We start from the raw sequence: 19,506 nt of genomic DNA on the forward strand, positions 1-19,506 counted from the left end.
GTGACTCCACTCATTTTATACTTCAGATCCAAAAACCTGGGTGACCTTCGGTTTTCAGTTTTGGGTTTCTTATTTTTTCAGTCTCTTAATGTTTTTTAGATTTTTAACCCTAGATCTATTAAATTTTTGACTTCTACGAGCTTTCTGGTCTTTTCCGCGAGTCATAGGAACCATTCGCGACAGAGACGACATTTTTTTCCAAGATTTTCTGATCGGGAATCAAGGAGCAGAAATCACACTTTTTAGCCCAAAAAGTGCGATCTCACCTGAAAATAGGTCAGTACTTGTGATTTTAGGGTTTCTGAGTTTTTCTCAGATCTGTTTCTGGGTTTTGTAGAGAGTTGTCTGATGTGTTGTCTAACCTCTGTCTCATCCCGCTTAGGCCTTGATCCAATCTAATTTAATCATCGAAGTTGAATTTAGCCTCCCCTAGGGCTTCTAGTACGCTTCCACCTTTCTAAGAGGAGTTTAGCTGAGTGAGTAGTCTGAGTTTCTGTGGCACTTTTGTTGGGCGCAGGATCCCCCAAGGAAAGTTTTAGGGTTTAAAGCCCAGTTTTTAGTCAAGAGATGTAAATCCGATGTAAAGACTCCACATTTTATGGGCATAGAGTGTGAAGTTATAAATGAGTCATAGGGTTGTCTGCCCTCAATTTTGTAATGTAAGGTCGACTTTAGAAATCTACCCATGGTCCATGAGCCATGGGATTGTATAAATAGAGCGAGGCTCTAAGTTGTAAAGAAATTCATGGAAGTAGTGATCAAAGGATGAAGAATTGAGTCTTATCTGAAGAGTAGAGTCGAGTCTTTGGGTCGTAGAGTAGGAGAAGGCTCTGCAGTTGAGTGTGCAAAGGCCTAGTAGTCCGCAGCTGAGTGCGTGGACCCTTGTAGCTGAGTGTGCAAGGTGAGTCGAGTCTGTAACCATTGGAAGCATTAATAAAGAGAAGTTTTACCTCAATTCTGTGTATTTATTTCCTATTTTATGCATTGAATGTATTGGGTGTAAATTGCATTTCTACCATTTATATGATGCGAAACATATGTATCTGTGTTGATTGAGTGAATATATGATAGAATATCCTATTACGCGAAGATACTAACGACTGCAAAAAGATAAGTAAGATACGCGGTGTAACTTGGGGAAATAGCGCAGATCGCTGCACTAGCAGTGTGAAAGCATCTCAGCCCCTGGTTAGGGCTGCATGAAAGGCAATCCTAACAAATCGTGAAGGTATCACAAGTCAGAATAGTGTGTGAAGGTAGGCACAGTTGGACTAAACTAACACCTCCTACATCTCAAGGGTGCGCAAACTTTGTTCCAACATCTCCCCATACTGCTTCGAGTGATACTTCAGTCTGCACTCTGCGGTTGTTGCCGAAAGGGCCAGTAGTGTAGGGATTTGTTTGGATAATTAACTCTGAACATGGGTCAGGCCCCAACAAGCCAACACATGGTTCCGTTGGCGGGATTGGAATCTGCATAGAGATGTCTAATGTCGTATCATTGGAATCCAACTAAGAAGTAAATTGAAGGTTGGTTGGACAGGAGAATTCAGGAGTTTGCGACACAGGAGAACAGGAATCCATGACTAACAAAAGAAGAGTGGTTAGACTACTACCTATACACATAGATCCATGAAATCTTCTTTGCATCTTTCCCTACTGAGCTATATGAATGGATTGCGAAGCTAGCAGATAGCCAAGGAAGGTGGAAGCTCGACGGTCCTATTATGTGGACCCCAGAGTTGGTGCGCATATTGGAATCATCAGAAGATAAGATCATGTGCGTTGTTGATCACTGGCTTGATCGGATTATAGGAGGATTCATTATTGAGTTCGCAGTAGACACTTAAGTCAGCTATAGTGAGGCAGAGCGATGCTTCCTTAAAGGATTGCAAGGTAAGTACGTAAAGTCTCTGAATACTTGGATTAAAATGTTATTATGTGAAAAGAGGGTTATGCAATTACCTTGATGTTTGGAGCTACGCGAAGTGGAAAAACCTAAAAGAATGAAGGAAGTAAGGGACCAGAGAATATCCCTTTGATTTCACCTCCATGAAGGGACGAGGAAGAGCTCACGAAGGTCTCTCCACGAAGTGCGATCCATTTGATAAGGCAGAGGTTTCCGTGCATACCACCCCCCACCTACACCGCCACCAGCGCCACCACCATCACCTCCATCTTCACTCGTACCACCTCCGCTACCACCGTGATTCAATATGGCAAGCACAATAAAGTTTCCTATGTTCAAGGGATTTGGAAATGAAGATCCATAACAATTTTGGTTCATGGTAAGAGCCGTATGGGAAGAAGAGGGAGTTACAGATGACAATATAAAGAAAGTGGTGTTGGTCAGCGCTCTGCAAGATCGTGCGCTGACCTAGTATATTAAGCATTCTAATGACAATCCGAATGTGGGAATCACAGATATCAAAATTGCGCTAAATAAGGAATTTAGTCAGATGAAATTAGAAGCGTAGTCGATCATTGGATCCAAAGAGATCACAGTGCTACCAGGTGACACTCCTTGAGAGTTGGATTGAAGGCTGAAGTGTACGATTCGCAAAGCTAATATGAATCTGACGGATGGACAACACCATGAATGGTTTGTAGCATCACTAACACCACAATTGAGGAGTGTGTTGTCACAGTAGAAGTTAATGACTCAGGCAGAGGCCTTAGAGATCGCGATGAGGCTTCATGAGACCCCAATACAGGATCCTAACTTGGGAGTTCAGCAGATTCATGCGCAGTTGAAAAAATTATGCCTTGAGATGCAGAGTCTGAAACAGGACAGGACAACTCGACCAGAAGTGTACGAAGAGGTGTGGTGCGTAAAATGCAAGGGTCAGGGTCATGATAACGACCACTGCCCAGTGTTCACAAATTACCTCGCGGGAGGAGGACTGATGTCATTAAGTCTGGAAGCGCAAACAGGACCTAGCACATTTTCTACTTTGTGGTGCGCGATTTGTCAAATAAGTGTAAAGCATGCTATGGACAACTGCCATTTGTTACAGAAGTACACGCAAAATTCACAACATTTGTTCTATAATTTCCATAGGTCTGTGGGACATGATGAGCACACTTGTAGAAGCTATGAGCTGATGATGGATAGGACTCCCACCCACAGAGTTTAGGCCAAAACACGGGCCCTAGACCAGAATGCAAGAGTGGCGCGAGCAGGATTTCAGGGGTGAAAACGGGGCCGAGGTGGAGGAGGACATCGAAGAGGTCATGAACAACTGATATGCTACAATTGTGAAGGGCCAGGAAATTATGCCCGTGATTGTATGAATCCAACGCGTCCATTGTGTCTACATTGTACCTTTTTTGATCATGAGACGGAAGATTGTCCTACGCTGATAGCTAGGATACGTGACAAGGGAGCGCTACCACCTCCCCCGACTCAGAACCTGCAGATGATGAGGTCTGAGTCGTGCGAGGAAGATCCAAATGTGAACATTGTGCTCCAAAGTGGAATTGCGACAGGAGATGACAAAGGCAAACAACCAGAAGATAGTACTTGGGTTCACAAAGCTCCAGCGAAAGAAGCAAAGTTTGATTTGGAGTGTGCTCGAGAAACCTTTATGGAAGCTAAGAAGAGCTGATGCCTCCACTTCAGGAAGCAAAGATAGACCAAAGCCAGAGATGGACCCATCTATGCTTACAACATTCTTGGAAACATGCATGAAATTACTGTGCAACATTAAAGCTATAAAAGGGTTGCAGGAACTCATTAACAGATGCATTAGGACCACGCGAGGAGAACCGCGCGTAGTCTGGAAGATTGGAAAGCATAAGAAGAGGACGAGGAGGGAAATGAGGTTAACCATGTAAATCGGAGAATACGAGATGGACCAAGTATTCTGGATTTAGGATCGAATGTGAACATTCTTCTGAAGCAGACATGGGAGCGCATGGGGAGACCTATGCTACAATGGTCTCTTATTCTGTTGTGAATGGTGAACCAGCAGAAGATAATACCCATGGGGAGATTGCAGGGAATTACTATGGATATTGAATGATTGAGCGTGCTAACAAACTTTGAAGTGATAGAGATTGTTGATAACAGCAATCCCTACCCCATGCTGTTAGGAATTGATTGGGCCACTCACATGAATGGGGTGATTAATCTGAAGAAGTGCAAGATGATTTTTGAGAAGAAGTCTTTGCGTGTAGTTATACCCTTGGACCTTGTTGAAGGATTGCGTTATACAGAGCTGGTGCATGACTATGAAAGTGACGATGATTTGGACTACATCTACAAGATAACCATGCAAGAGCAAGATTTGGTAAATCCCACCGTGGACGGACGGATCTCATGGGAGCGCGAAATCTCTTGTACGTTGGATTTTGATGAGGAGATAGAGAGATGGCATAACTGGTTACACGAGGTAACCATGCTTAACTGCAATATGATGACAAGATCACTGCACTGTGTATCGACAGAAGTGAGAGATATGCCTACTTATGATGGGTTAAGTGAGGTAGATACTTTCTTAGATAAGTTTGAAAGGGAAGTGCCGAAAAAGCAATGTTTCCAAGCCTTGAATTGGGTACTGTGCGCTATGCCCGTGAGGTGGTGGGGTACACACAAAGGGAGCTTTGATGAATGGCATGAGTGTAGGAGGATGATGCACACACGGTTTGGGAATCCTAGAGTGTGATTCGCAAATAAGTACAATGGGCAGGATGGTCCGCACGCACATCTGGTGAGGTGGGTGTAGGCATATGGAAAACCACCTATGCGGATGCACATGAACTTTGTGCTAAGAAGTATGGTCAATAAGCATGTGTTGGGGGGGCAAGTGCACAAGTGAATCTACATGTTGGACAGAAAGTATGTGGGAAGAAAAATCACGTAGAAGGTTATCTACGCGAAAGCATTTGACAAGGTGTGCAACACGCTAAACAAGGCATGCAATGCATAGCGAAGTGATTGGGACGTGCGCGTACCTGGACAGACGTTGTTTCGGCTGGTTGATGGAGTAGAAGTCGAAATGCCTATGGAGTCTATCATGTCTAGTCCATGCATAGTGGCGCTCACAGGGGTAACAGACCACGAAGCCTCGGAAGAAAGGTTCGCACAGTTGGAAGAGCTCGAAGAAGAACAGTTGGGACTCGATGAAGAGATCCAGCAGGGTGATCTTAGGCTCCAAGAACTCATGAATGAAAAATTTTGGTTGAGGGAGAAAAGTGCCATGGCGGAAGCAGAAGTCAAGAAGCTTGAGGAAGGAATAAAGAAGGACTTTCTTGATAAAAAGACCGTGGTGATAGAGCAGGATGAGATCGATTACATTGACAGACTTGGGGACTATTGTTGAGAGTTCATCAGTCTGATGCATTGGATTAGATCGTATGTTATTAGGGAAATCACAAATGGCGACACGATGCAGTTGGTGAAGTTAAATGGCGAACTCTTCCCAGGAAAAGTAAACAATAGTCGGTTGAAGCCGTATACAGGTGGCCCGACCATCTGACTAGCCATAGGAAGCATAGTCTTAGCGCTCTAGGCAGCTGAAAGGAGGCACGCGACTATAAACTACTCTGCCCGGGAGCTACACGATGACAGGACTCCGTGCAGGAGCGAAGTGTCACAAGGTCCGCGACAACGTAAGGTTAGCTGCGCTACTGCGCGGGTTGGCTGGAAAGTGACCATTACAGTCACTATTCACGATGTGATACTTGGTTTCAGACCAAATGGAGTGGGCAACATGCATTTAAGGAAAGCTTTATGGGCTAGATTTGGGAAAATCTGTCGCCAAGGGAGAATTAATGGACCAGATTTGGAGGGAACAGTCGAATTCGAATTCAAAAGGCACTATAAATTGCAAAGGGCTGCCCAACAAACAACACTTGGCCATTTGAGAATTGAGCTATTGCGCACCGAGAGATTCAGGAACCCTGATCTGTTCGATCTCTTGAAGTTGAAGGCATTATTTGAGCACTTACCTGAACCGTTGCGAGATTTGTGGAACAACAGTATGGTCGTGCCAGAGGAAGCCATGGATATTGGAGAAATAACCACTGAAGAGGCCGCGTAGGCCATGACAATAGGAGATGCCCCAAAAAACATTGGGATAGTCACAAAAATCCCTAAATCGTCGTGCACGTCGAGACCCAAGAAAGACAAGCAGCCTATGGTTTCGATGTGCATGTCCCCTAGAAACCCTCTGAGAACTAAACTGACCATGGAAGAAAAGGAGAAGGTGATTAATTTGGAAGCCGATGAGGAGGAGGAAGACCTTGAGGAAATCCTGGTAGAAGAGGAGGAGGATGAAGAAATGGAGGAAGAAACACAAGGAGTGGACCCTCTGACCAGGCTGCCCGCGTATGTTCCTCCATGGAAAGGGAAAGCACGGTACCCAAGGACTTGTATGAGAGCAAGAGCTCTATGCAAACTCATTTGCTCCCCGATGAAATCATTTTTGAAGGAGTGCACTTGGGACAGGTGTCAGTTCTATAATTTGAATACTGGGATCTCGCGAACCACGAGAAATTCCCACATTTGGCAACCGCCCAACTAATGCAGTCAAAGAAAAACACAGCGGGAGGAGTCATAGAGTTGGAGCCGCATAAGTGGTTGCAAGGAGTAGAGAAAGCAAGGTTGTTAAACCTGCTCTAGGTGCCACATTACCATCATGCCCCAGTGATTGTCTTTTTCATCATGCATCTTTTCTGCCTAGTGCATGATGGGTGCTTATGGCTGGAGGAGCCCATCCCCATCACGGACCACCTAATTCACAGAATTACCCGGCTCACTTGCAAAGGAGAGGATCCAGCGAACATATCCAATGGTGAAACTGATGATTTGGCCATCGCAAAGGCCATGAACAAAAAATTCAAGATGGAGAAGAAAAAGAGAGGGTACGCGATCTCCAGTATCAACAATAATGCGGTCAAATTCACGACGCAGATACTGGTTGGGAAGGTTATGCGGAAGAGTCACGCGGATGAGGTTCCTACGTCATCAGTTGCATTTGTCGCGCAGTGCGCAGAGGGGGTCCAGTTTAACTGGTCAAAGTACTTGTGTAGAGAGTTCCTGGAGAATTTCTATGAGGCACAGGAACATGAGAATACTTTCCACTATGCATGGCTTCTGCTATCCATAGTGCTGATGGCTTGGGAATTGCCTGAGGACATCCAGTTCCCCACAATTGCGTAGGATCTTCCGAAGGCAACGAAGTATGCTTCGTTGTGGGAAACTAAGGATGCACAGAGGATTAGAGACAGTAAAATATTATGGGTGCTCATGGAGATGAACATCAGAATGGGGATAAACTGCAAGCCGCGGTTATCACCCACTGTCTATAACAATCTATAGAGCTTTGGGGAGTTCAAGGTAGACTCCCATCATGTGTATATCAAGGCACACAAGGACCCCGCGAAGAAATGGAACGAACTCCCTTACCTGGCCATGGATGATGTCATATTCACCATCTTGCAGTGGTCTAGGCAGAGTTGGGCAGTCTTTGTGCGAAGATCTTCGCAACGACAGAGTGACTCAAGGGCGAGTGACGATGTTTGTGTTGGGGGCCTATTGGGCACGGGATCCCCCAAGGAAATTTTTGGGGCTTAAAGCCCAGTTTTTGGTCAAAAGATGTAAATCCAATGTAAAGACTCCACATTTTGTGGGCGCAAAGCGCGAAGTTGTAAATGAGTCATAGGGTTGTCCGCCCTCAATTTTGTAATGTAAGGTCAGCTTTAGAAATCTACCCATGGTTCACGGGCCATGAGATTGTATAAATAAAGCGAGGCTCTATGTTGTAAATAAATTCATGGAAGTAGTGATTGAAGGATGAAGAATTGAGTCTTATCTGAAGATTAGAGTCGAGTATTTGGGTCATAGAGTAGGAGAAGGCTCTGCAGCTAAGTGTGCAGAGGCCTAGTAGTCTACAGCTGAGCGCGCAGGGTCAGTCAAGTCTGTAACCGTTGGAAGCATTAATAAAGAGAAGTTTTACCTCAATTATATGTATTTATTTCTTGTTTTATCATTGAATGTATTGAGTGTAAATTGCATTTCTACCATTTATATGATGCGTGAACATATGTATCTGTGTTGATTAAGTGAATACATGATAGAATATATGATTATACGAAGGTACTAACGATTGTAAAAAGATAAGTAAGATATGTGGTGTAACTTGGGTAAATAACGCAAATCGCTGCCATAGCAGCACGAAATCATCTCAGCCCCTGGTTAGGACTGCATGAAAGGTGATCCTAACAGATCGTGAAGGTATCACAGGTCAGAATAGTGCACGAAGTGACGTGCACAAAGGTAGGCATAGTTGGACTAAACTAACACCTCAGACATCTCAAGGGTGCGGAAACTTGGTTCCAGCATCCCCCCATACTGCTTTGGGTGAGACTTCAGTCCGCGCTCCACGAACTGTTGCCGAAAGGGCCAGTAGTGTAGGGATTTGTTTGGCTAATTAACTTTGAACCTGGGTCAGGCCCCAACAAGCCTATAGTTTTCAGCCACATTTTCCAGATATGTACCCTTCTATTTCAGATCTATTAAGATAGGTTGTTAGTATCCATAGTTTCACATTTAAATTTTTTTGGTCATTTGGCTTAGGGTCCCATCGATTTCCCTAGGTGTTTCACCCATCTCCCTATCTTTTTGCAGCAATCTTCCTCTCTGGTTTTTTGCTGTTGCTGCACCACTTTCTAGTAGCTTAGTGTCACTTGATCCCAATCACATGAAATATAGATCTCTTGACTGTTTCAGTGTATTTTCCATCTATTTAGCCACCAAATAGTGCAGTGTTTGCAAACCCAATTTGTGTGGGGTTTAGTTAATTTTTTTGTTGTTCATTTTCTGTTATTAATTTTAGTTTATTGTCAGCAAGATTTTTTCTTTTTAATAAACACAATCTGGGTTTAATCAATAAATACACTCGCACACACAAGAACACCTAAGCAAAGGGCGCTTGGTTTATACCGCCAAGCCAAGACTTGACATAATAAATTGATCTCCCCTCATCGAGACAAAGGCATATTGTTGATCTCCCTTTACCATTTTTATGTCACATGTGTCCTACCACCATCGTGCCACCAAGGCATTTGTCGCAAAGACTATTAGGCCTTCACCCCCAGTTTTCGCTTGGACATATTACCCCTCCCCGTCGGGTTCAAGTTCATAGTCGTCTGAGTCCCCATACTAACTCTTCTCCTGGTTGATCTAATTCCGAGCCTCCTTCCCCGCATATCGTCACCATGTTTGGATCCACAGTTGGTGCAGGAACCCAACTTGGTGTTGGCTCTGATTCTATCCTGGTGGTCACATCAAGCGGAACAGTCTCAGGATATGTTCTGGAAGCCCCCATGTTCCCCTCTATGGTTGGGTTAAGTCTACCAGATTTTAGCCAGTTGATAAATAACCCCATACACCATGATGCGCGTTGGCCTTCTATGCCGACTAAGCTTCCCTCAGACATCCCAAAGTTTGAGGGTAATGCTGGAGAGGATCCTACCAACCATGTCCGATCCTTGCACATGTGGTGTTCATCCAACTCCATTACCAATGACTCCATTCATTTTCGACTATTCCAATGCACGCTCACTGGAGATGCTGCAAAATGGTATGTAGACCAGCCCGCCGCATCTCATTTTGTTTTGGTGACACTTGCTAAAGCGTTCCTTTCATATTTCCAGTTACCTCTCTAGTACGACACTGGTATGGAGCTATTGACCTCATCCTGGCATTCCTCCGCCACTCACCTTTCCAACCATATTCAAGAGTGGCGTCGAAGGAGGAACACATTTCATGCCTTGCCCTTCAAAGACCGTGTCTACGTAGATTGGTTTCTTAGGAGCCTTTTATCACCCATTGGAAAAGATGTTGCATCCCATTTTCCTCAGACTGGGGAAGAAGCTCTCCAAACCGCTCTATGATACAAACTGATTTATGCACAATTTGGTTATGTCTATATCGTCATTCCAGACCTCCCTCATCCTGGAAGTGCCAATGCACCGGGGGCATCTCATGCCGCTGACGATATCGTTGGAACCCTTTCACACCCTTTGCCATATACTCAATAAAGTTATGGCTATTTGTAGGTGGGCACTAGTTCCTCTAACGCTTATGCCCCTCCTGCTAGCAACATGTTTTCAGGACCCCAACCTGTCTACCAAACCATTGCTTCTCCTTATGCACAGCCAAGCGCTCCAGCCCCTCAAGCATTAGCATTGCAACCTCCCATGCATCCTCAGACCCAGCAACCACCACCTCCTCCAGGTCAAGTGTTTGCGTAGAAGAGTACGACCAATCCCAAAAATTCGAAGAAAAGTAATAAAGGGAAGGGTAACAAGGGTAACTAGGGTAATCTAGGTAATCAGCCTAGTGAACCCAGGGCAACCAGCCTAACAGTAAAAACCAGCAATAAGGTAGTCATCCCAAGTAGAACAAGGTTATTTATACGAACAAGCCTTGTGCATGTTGTGGTGTACATGGCCATTATACACATGAGTGTCCTCTATTAACCCAGATGCGCCAAATGTGGGAAGCTCAAGCAGCTTCTAGAAGTCAACCATTGCCTCATAATCCTTCGTCATCTCAAGCGGAAATGCTTACAAATCCTTTCCCTCAACAAGGATTTGTCGCTGCTCAACCTCAACCAAGTCAATCAGACTATCCCCCCCAACCTTCTGGTCTTGGTGACTACCAGATCCTTATGATGAACTCTGATGAGGTTAAACCCTCTGATATCAACTTGTAAACTCGGTCGTGTCAATATGACAAGCCATTGACTTCATCCGCCACTGATTCCAAAACTAAAGCATCTACTAAGCCTCTTACAACACTAAATGGTCCATTACAGATCCCTCAACCTTAAGTTGAGGCCATTCCTAAGATCCCCAAGGGACCATTACGCTGGAAGGCAGCTTCCAACCTTGTTGCCCATGCATACAGTGTAGTTGAAGACTTAGCACAATCACCTATTGCCATGTCTATGCTAGAATTACTCTAGTCATGCCCATCTCAAAAGAAATCTATGCTAACTACCTTAAGTTTAGTAGATTCTTCTGACGATAGTTTGATTGTCTTCCCTGTTGATACATCAGAATATCCCCCATTGCCTTCATCCGTTGCTTTCTAGATACCAGTCTGAGTCTGTAATGCCATCATCTCCCGATGCATTATTAACAAAGATGCATCCACATGTGTGATTTCTGCTGTCGTTTGGAAACAACTTAAGTCACGTGAGTTGTCCCCTTCCACCATCACTTTGCGTGCTTAGGACAGGCACTCCTCCCAACGCCTTAGCATGTACAACAACTGTCCAGTGACCCTTGCAGGGAAGATTATTCATGTCGAAATTGACGTTATTGATGCCCCTTTGGTAGCATTCTCTTAGGTCATAGTCACACATATGCCATGTTAGTCGTCGCATCTGTGGTTTTCCACAAGTTGTACTTCCCCCATGAAGGGAAGATATTTACCATCGATAAGTTGACTTACTATGAGTCAGCATCCGTGACCTCCCCCGAGTCCATTATCTCATCAGTGTCAGATAAGCAGTCTCCAACTCCCCTAACTGGTGTTTCACCCGGAGTCTATAAAGATTCCGTATTGTTGGGTGCTTTCCCTGGTCCTCCCCCTCTCATCTCAGAGCCTAACTTTATGAGTGTTTGCATGTTATAAGCGTCACGAGCCGCCCTCAAGAAGTCTCATACATCCAATCAACAGCCAGCTCCTCAACACCCCGTTGTTTCCATCCCAGCTGGGCCCTCTAAATCTACCCCCTAGGACCTCCTTTATTTTTGGGTGCCTCTCCTATGTTTCTGTTGATGCCCCGAAAATCGTTGTATCAACTTTGGGGGATAACCACCCGGTCCGGACCTTAATACAGCTCCTTTTCCATTTGGAATGGTGGCTCTGACTGGGTATAATGGGACCAGTTTCCCAATAATGAATAAAAGGGGTGGATGAACAATTGATTATCTAATCTAACAATAGGTGAATAACTTAATCTATTAGAAAAATTAAAAGAACTACTACTAATCCCGGGAACTATTATTCTTTAAAATGTAGCGCTTGATGATCTTTGTCTATTGACAGGCATATAGATGACTCTATCTAATAAACATAGACATTTATTCATTCAATGATTACTTTGTTTAAATAGTTAAACAAAGTGATTAACACAATATTGCTACACTTATCATTTATATCATCGATACATATATGATCAAAAGAAAAGCATACTGTAAACATCCAATAGTGTAAGGAATAAATAATGTTGTTAAAACACATACATATATCCGATAATAGCAAAAGCAATCAAATGACAATTCATATAAAAAGAATGAATTCAGACATAGATAATAGTACCATATGAGCTGCTTATCACTCCCAATATCAATCGCTATTTGAAATTCTTCTTCCAACGCATAAATACTTTCAAACAAAGACAGTAGTGCACATTCGCATAAAAGCTTCTTTGTAAAAATCAGAATGATTGGTCCAGTTTTATAAAAGAATATACCTGAAGTACAATAGTGCAACTTCAGGTTTTAAGTCATATAAAAAACTTTACGACCCTTTCCAAATACAATGAAAGGGTCTATAAATACTTAATTAAGCTAACTACCTATGAAACTGAAATCCTACTTAATTGGTATCAATTGATTCTGAATATCTCTTTCACAGCAATCTGGCAGTCGGCGGCATGAATCATCATTTAGGTTGTTTGCCTTTAAACCTGAGCTGGCATATCGCAAGCATTGGCTCCACTTCGGGTGGTCTGTTGAGGCGAGAATTGAGTTGGGCAGCATAGGTGGCATCCTGTATATCGGGAATGATATACCCGATTGCATCTGTAAGGCATTTGAGGGCGGCTCTCTGGCTGTATGGTTTGACTAAGAAGAACCAATAGGTGTCCCATGTCAAACTGTTAATTCCTGCGATTAATCTCCCATTTTTCTCTAGTTCCGGATAACATGACTGCTCCAATGTTTTAGCCACTGTCAATTTACCTGGAGTACATTGAGAAATCATGTTAGACAAGTAGAGAGTATTATTAACCAATTCAACCAAATTACTTGTGGTTGATTTGCATCTTGAAATTTCTCTCTTTGCTTTCATTAACTAGGACTGCCATTCTATAAATAATATCTCCTTATGTGATTCTAAAATCTTTGGTAAATTAGCCGCCTGTCCCTGATCAGTATCTTGCCACTCAAGAAAATTAGTTAATGTTTCATCGGCTTGATCCAAGTCTGTTCTAGCTCTTTCCGATTTTTCACTGATTGATTTCGTCAAATCGCATAATGGTTCCGCCTGGGCGATTTGTTGACATAAAAGCTTTATCTGTGTTATCAATGCCTTGTTTATTTGTAATGCCTCTGCTCTGAATTCAGTTAGCTGTGGAAGATTCTTTGTTTTCTCTAGCTGGGCTGATAGTTGAGCTATTTTCTCATCTTTCGACTTCAACATTTGTTCATTCGCTGCTTTCAGTTAGGCCAATGCCTCAGACAGCTCTTTCTACTTTTGGACTACACTGTAATCAATCCTTTGTTTCTCTTCCTACAATTTTTTAGTCAATTGATTATTTATTTGCTGTTGTGTAAACAATTGTCGTTCTGCTTGCTCTGCCTTCTGCTGTGCCTCTGATAGTTGTGCTTGTAGTGAAAAGATCTCCTGGTCTTTTGCTTTTAATAAATTACTCACCTCTGATGCCTTGTATATTATTGCTGCTGAATAGGCTCCAGCATATTGGGATATTTTTGTGAGGTCATCAGAGGGGTCAAATTCCTCTTTCCGAACCACGTTGCCTGTCACTGTTTGTTCTGGGAATAGGGAAGGTTGATCAGTCCTTCTCCTCTTCCTCTGTTGTTTTACCACAGCCTTGTGTCTTGGGCTATAGAAGACATCTAAGGGAGGAATTTCTTCTATTTTCAAAATAATCCGATCGAAGGGATCCTTTGGGATCATCTCTACTTCTTTAGAAATGGGTAGGCCGTTGGTTCCACTTGGAACCTGTTTTGAAGTGGTCTCCTGTGTGTCTACCGCTTTTGATGTTTTGGCGTCCTTCGATCACTCAAGATTGCTGATGATTGAGTCGAATTGCTGCCATTCCTGGAGCAATTTCGGGTCAATCTGAGTATCTACATTCACCTCTATGCTGCACTTGGTAGGAAATCTTGGGAGCAGGTTTATCAAAAATAGAGTAATGAATGGGTAACATAAAGCCATTGCAGACTTGGTATAAATGGTGCTTGTAGTAAGTTTTCCACAACTTCTGATGGTATATGTGAATGGGCATGGGGTCTTGTGAAGTCCACCTCCATCCGAGCACGGGAAATTCAGAATTAAAACATAGGGTGTCCAGGATATAAGCACTGTAGTAGAATGGGGGAATAAGCCTTTCAGTGACATGGGTTTTGCTTCTAAAATCAAGAACTGTTGTTGCTAGCTTATCTAACAGTATAGTTGCCCAATCCATTATTTCACTATTACACACCGCTTCCATCAAAGGAACCATTTCTATAGTGAAATTAGCGGAATCATGCAACCCCCACAATCTACACATCATTATCCCAACATAACAATAAAGAGAACATAGAGAATCAACAGAGTACTTACCCGAAGATTCATGCTTGTGTTTTGCCGGATTTTGCCTCCAATCCCGAATGGGTTCGGATTCAATTTCGTTCTCATCTCAGAATTTCTCCAGAAATGCCTTGTTGTACTTCTTCTCTGGTACAGGCAAATGATACATTTGCCTCAAATCATTAGATTGAAATGAACCGAAGATTCTCCCATCTCTGGTGCAAAAGGTTCTGTCTGTGATTGGGATTTCCTCAATTGCCCACCTCACTACATCCATATATGGGAGAATTTGTTCCCGAGCTGCTATACGATGAAGGAAAGAGTCGGCTAAGTCCTTTAGAGTAGCATCAGATTTTCGAGTGGTATCTAATGTGGCTTGTACTGCTGTCACCTCGGGTTCTTCGGCTTCAATTAAATTATAGGTACTTTGCCAAGTAGTTTTGCCGAGTCCTAGACATGTAGTGTCAGATATCAATCCTTTTCTTTTAGCTCCTGGATCAGCGGTGAGTTGTCCTGTGGCTGGCGAAGCGGAAGCGATTGCAATTTTCTTAGACTTCTTCCCCATTCTGCTTAAATCTACTGCTTTGGAAGAGTTCTGCACAGGAGTGAAAATGAACGTAATACAGAGAATTGGTAGCACAAACCAAATATGAGCGAGATATATTAATCAATGCATGATGAAGGATTAACTTAAAGTGGCTACGGATACAATCTGTGAAAAATTTTTAGACTTACTATTTCATTAAATGGCCGTTAAAACCTGCCAATCCTTTAAATGCCCATCATATCGTTTATTGGCCGAATGATTTGTTTAAGCGTGCCTTGGATGTTTTGGCGGTTGAGCGCAGGTGAATCATTGTTGGGAAGATAAGGCCTTTAATACGAATTAATCGTAATATCCCTGTTTTAACAATTCTTTGAAATTTGCGCTTTTGGCTTTATTGCAATCGGCCATCGGGGAAAACTTAAATCGTTATATTGGTTCCTTTTGGAATCCCTGATTGCCGATAGCGAAATCACATCGCATCGGGAGTATTAACTGAGCAGTTTGAAAAGCATGCATGGTACATCCCCAATCGCCGAAAGCGATATCGCATCGCATCGGAGCGAAAGGGATGCTTGTTATGATAACTCGTTATTGTCGATATTCGATAGCCTTTTGCGTGTTGTCGCGTCGGGGAAAACCAATGGGTCTTTAAGTTATGCCTCCTTTGTCATTGCGACATGCGATCTGGTGATCACTTTATCGCAATGATAAAAGATTAATCATTTATATATTATAAGACCAAATAATTGGTTTATCAAAAAGGTTTTGTAATGTTTTCATTTTGTTTTCGGCCCCTTTTGAATATTTCTAAGTTGATACCAATTAAAATAAAAAGGGACCCATTTCATATTATAGTTTTGAGAATAAACTATAATATGAAATGGGGGTTGTTGTAGAGCACAACAATTGGCGATTCGCTGGAAGAAACAGTTATCTCTGAAAAGTACGGAAATACTTAAACTTTTTCAAAATAGAAATCTCATCAAAGGGGAAAATTCTAATATAACTAGGTATATATGCAATCCAAATAAAATGAAACTATCTTTGCTAATTTCCTCTCTTGTTTAAAATTAGATACATTCTAAGTTTTAAATTGGCCTCTATTGGTTGATAATGATAAAACAGGAAACCTTTCCAAATCAGCTTTTAGAATTGACTCCTTTGTCATAGGTAGAGCCTCTGCTGCCAGCAAACGTTCATAGTTTCGACAGGGATACCTTTTCACCATGTTATTGTCCATTGTCCCATTCATTTCAGGGTATGATTAACAGAATGAATTCAAAACATGCTTTTCACATTTTGCATTTCTTTTCTACTTTTATGTTATTTTGTAAGATAAAAAGCCATTGTCCTGGTTTGGTGACCAGCTGAGTGACAATGCCATTCACTAGTAGTAATTTAACCGAACAAGCTGGCTCGTGATGAGACCCCTTGTCTTATAATTCTAAGCCATTACCCTATTTTGGTATGCAGTGTTGGTAATGTCGGTTAAACTATTTCCCTATGATCATGGTAAGCAGGCTTGTAATAAGACCTCTTATCTTTTATATCAAATATTTTAGAATTACACTCTGAGTAATCATAAGCTTTGGTGAGTGGGATGGACAATTTTCTCCTTAAGAGTAAATGGATGACAAGGTAAGAGTTAAAGATGCTGAAGTTGGATTAGTTCCTATTTTGATATTGATAACCTTTTTGTGACCAATTTGAAAACATAAAATGATTTACAATACTTCTAAACTTTGAGAAGAGTTCACAAAAATTGAAGTGTGGTTTCAGAATGCAATTATACCTAGTTTCCTAGAAATTATCCCTTTTGTTTAAGACTTCTATTATTTTAAAAGCAAATATCAACACTACTTCTTTTGAACAACTTTTAAATACAGCAAAGGTCAATGGAAGATACCTTACAACTTTATTTTCTAATGGTCCTACAAACTACAAAATTCTATTAAACTAAAAAAAGGAGAAGGGGTTACCTCCTCAATTGAAGAATTTTTTTAAGATAAGGCCATTAACAGGGAGAGAATCTCTCAAACCTGATAAATCTTGTAATATGAAGGTCGAATGGCCTATCTTCTCACAGATCTGAAATGGCCCAAGCCACATCTTCTGGAACTTGGTGTGTTTTCCCTTATCTTCATGGGCTTTGTCCCATTTCAGAACTAAATCACCGACTTGAAATTGTTTTGAACCGGATGAGACTGAATCAAAGGATGACTTGATGATTTGCTGATGTTTTGCATGAATAACCTTGGATTTTTCTCTTTCCTCTTCTAATTTTAGAATTTGGTCATGTCTAAGTTGAATAGAAGAAGAAGGGCTTTCCTCAATAAACTGAACTAGGGCTAGAGAAGGAAGGACAAGATTTGTTGGTAGTACTGCTTCTTTTCCATACACGAGTTTTAATGGAGAAGAACCTATGGAAGCCTTCTATGTTATCCTATCAGCCCATAATGCAAATATTAAGGATTTGTGCCAGTTTTTATGATTCTGCTCGATAGTTCGCTTAATAATTTTAATCGGATTTTTATTTGTAGATTCTGCTAAACCATTACGCTGGGGATAGTAATTAGCAGAATATTTCAATTTAAATACTCTTTTAATAGCGAAATCAAACATAGCATTGCCTGAGAAGTAAGATGCATTATCAAAAACAAGAGCATTTGGGACACCAAACCTGGTAATGATGAATTGATCTATGAATTCTATAATTGCCTCAGAATTTGTTGTCTTTAAAGGAATTGCTTCAACCCACTTAGTAAAATAATCAGTAGCGGTAAGGATATACTTATGCTATTTGGAAGAATGTGGAGTAATTTCTCCAATGATGTCCAATCCCCATTGCTCAAATGGTTGTTCAATGTTGACTGGTTGCAAAGGGAAAGCTGGCTTTCTTTGTCTTCCACTAGAAGTTTGACAATTTCAGCATTTCCTTACATATTCATGAGCATCTCTAAACAGAGTGGGCCAATAATATCCAGCATGAATGATTTTGTGGGCTGTTGTGTCAGCTCCAAAATGTCCTCCTGCTGGTCCATCATGTAATTCCTGCAAAACCTTTTGTGCTTCAGGTTTTTCTAAGCATCTTAATAAGATTGAATCATAATTTTTCCTAAAAAGCATATCATCAATAATTGTGAAATTTTTTGCTTTTAATCTAATGGCCCTTTTGTTTTTGTAAGACAGGTTAGGAGGTGCATATCCATTTTTCAAATAAAAGATTAAGTCAGCATATTGTGATTCAGAATCAGTAGTACTTATCTGGTTGATTTGTTCGGTTTGATCTGTATCACCTGATTCTTGAAAGTTGGATGCTCCTGCCAATAACCTGCAAAAACCTTGGCCTCTAACAATCTTTGCTGGTTTAATTTCTAAGTCATATTCTTGAAGTGTTGTAACCCAATTTGCCCTTTTTTCACCTAATTCCCTTTGGATTAATAGTTTCCTTACTGCAGGGAAAGGAACTATAACTTTTGTATGGGCTTTTAAAAGGAAGGGTATGTAATGTTTGACAGCTTTATATACAGCAAAGGCTTGTTTTTCTACTTCGGAGTAATTCAATTCAGCACCCTGAAGATTTGAACTATAGAATGAAATGGGTGCTTCCAAATTGTGATTGTTAATCTGTGTGAGTACTGCTGCATAAGACAAATCTGAAGCGATAGTATACAATGTGAAATGATTAGAAAAATTAGGAGTATTTAAAGGGGGGGCATTGATTATTGATTGTTTGATTAAATCAAACACTTCCTTTTCTGTTGATCCCCATCTAAAGACTGATTTTTTCTTAATCATAGTTTGAAGTGGCAAAATGATTTGAGAAAAGTCTGGAACGAATCTTTTGACAAAATTGATTTGGCCTAAAAATGACTGCATGGATTTTTTATTATGAGGGAAAGGGATTTCAAAGATTTCTTTAATCATGTCCGGATCAATATAAATGCCATCTTTAGAAACAATAAAGCCTAAGAGCTTTCCTTGGTCAAGAGTGAAGAAGGATTTTTTAGGATTAAGGGAAATACCGTACCTTTTGTAGCATTGAAAGATTTGATTTAAATCATGCAAATGATTGGATTTCTTTTTAGAAAATACAGTAATATCGTCTAAGTAGACAACTACTGTTTTGCTAATCAACCCTTTAAAAGCAATATCCATCGCTCTTTGGAACGTGGCTCCTGCATTAATAAGTCCGAAAGACATTTTCTGATAAGCATAAGTTCCCCACTTTGTTCTGAATGTGGTTTTGAGTCGGTCATCAGGATGGACCAAAACTTGGTTATATCCCGAAAAACCATCTAAAAAAGACATCAACTCAGAGCCTGCCACTGATTGGAGTATCTGCTCCATAGTAGGTAATGGGAAATTATCTTTTAGGCTCGCCTTATTCAAATTTTCG

This window comes from Pinus tabuliformis, chromosome 5_1 (genome assembly GCF_031772625.1).
Source record: "Pinus tabuliformis cultivar Carrire ecotype Pingquan chromosome 5_1, CPIR1, whole genome shotgun sequence".
Lineage (NCBI taxonomy): Eukaryota > Viridiplantae > Streptophyta > Pinopsida > Pinales > Pinaceae > Pinus > Pinus tabuliformis.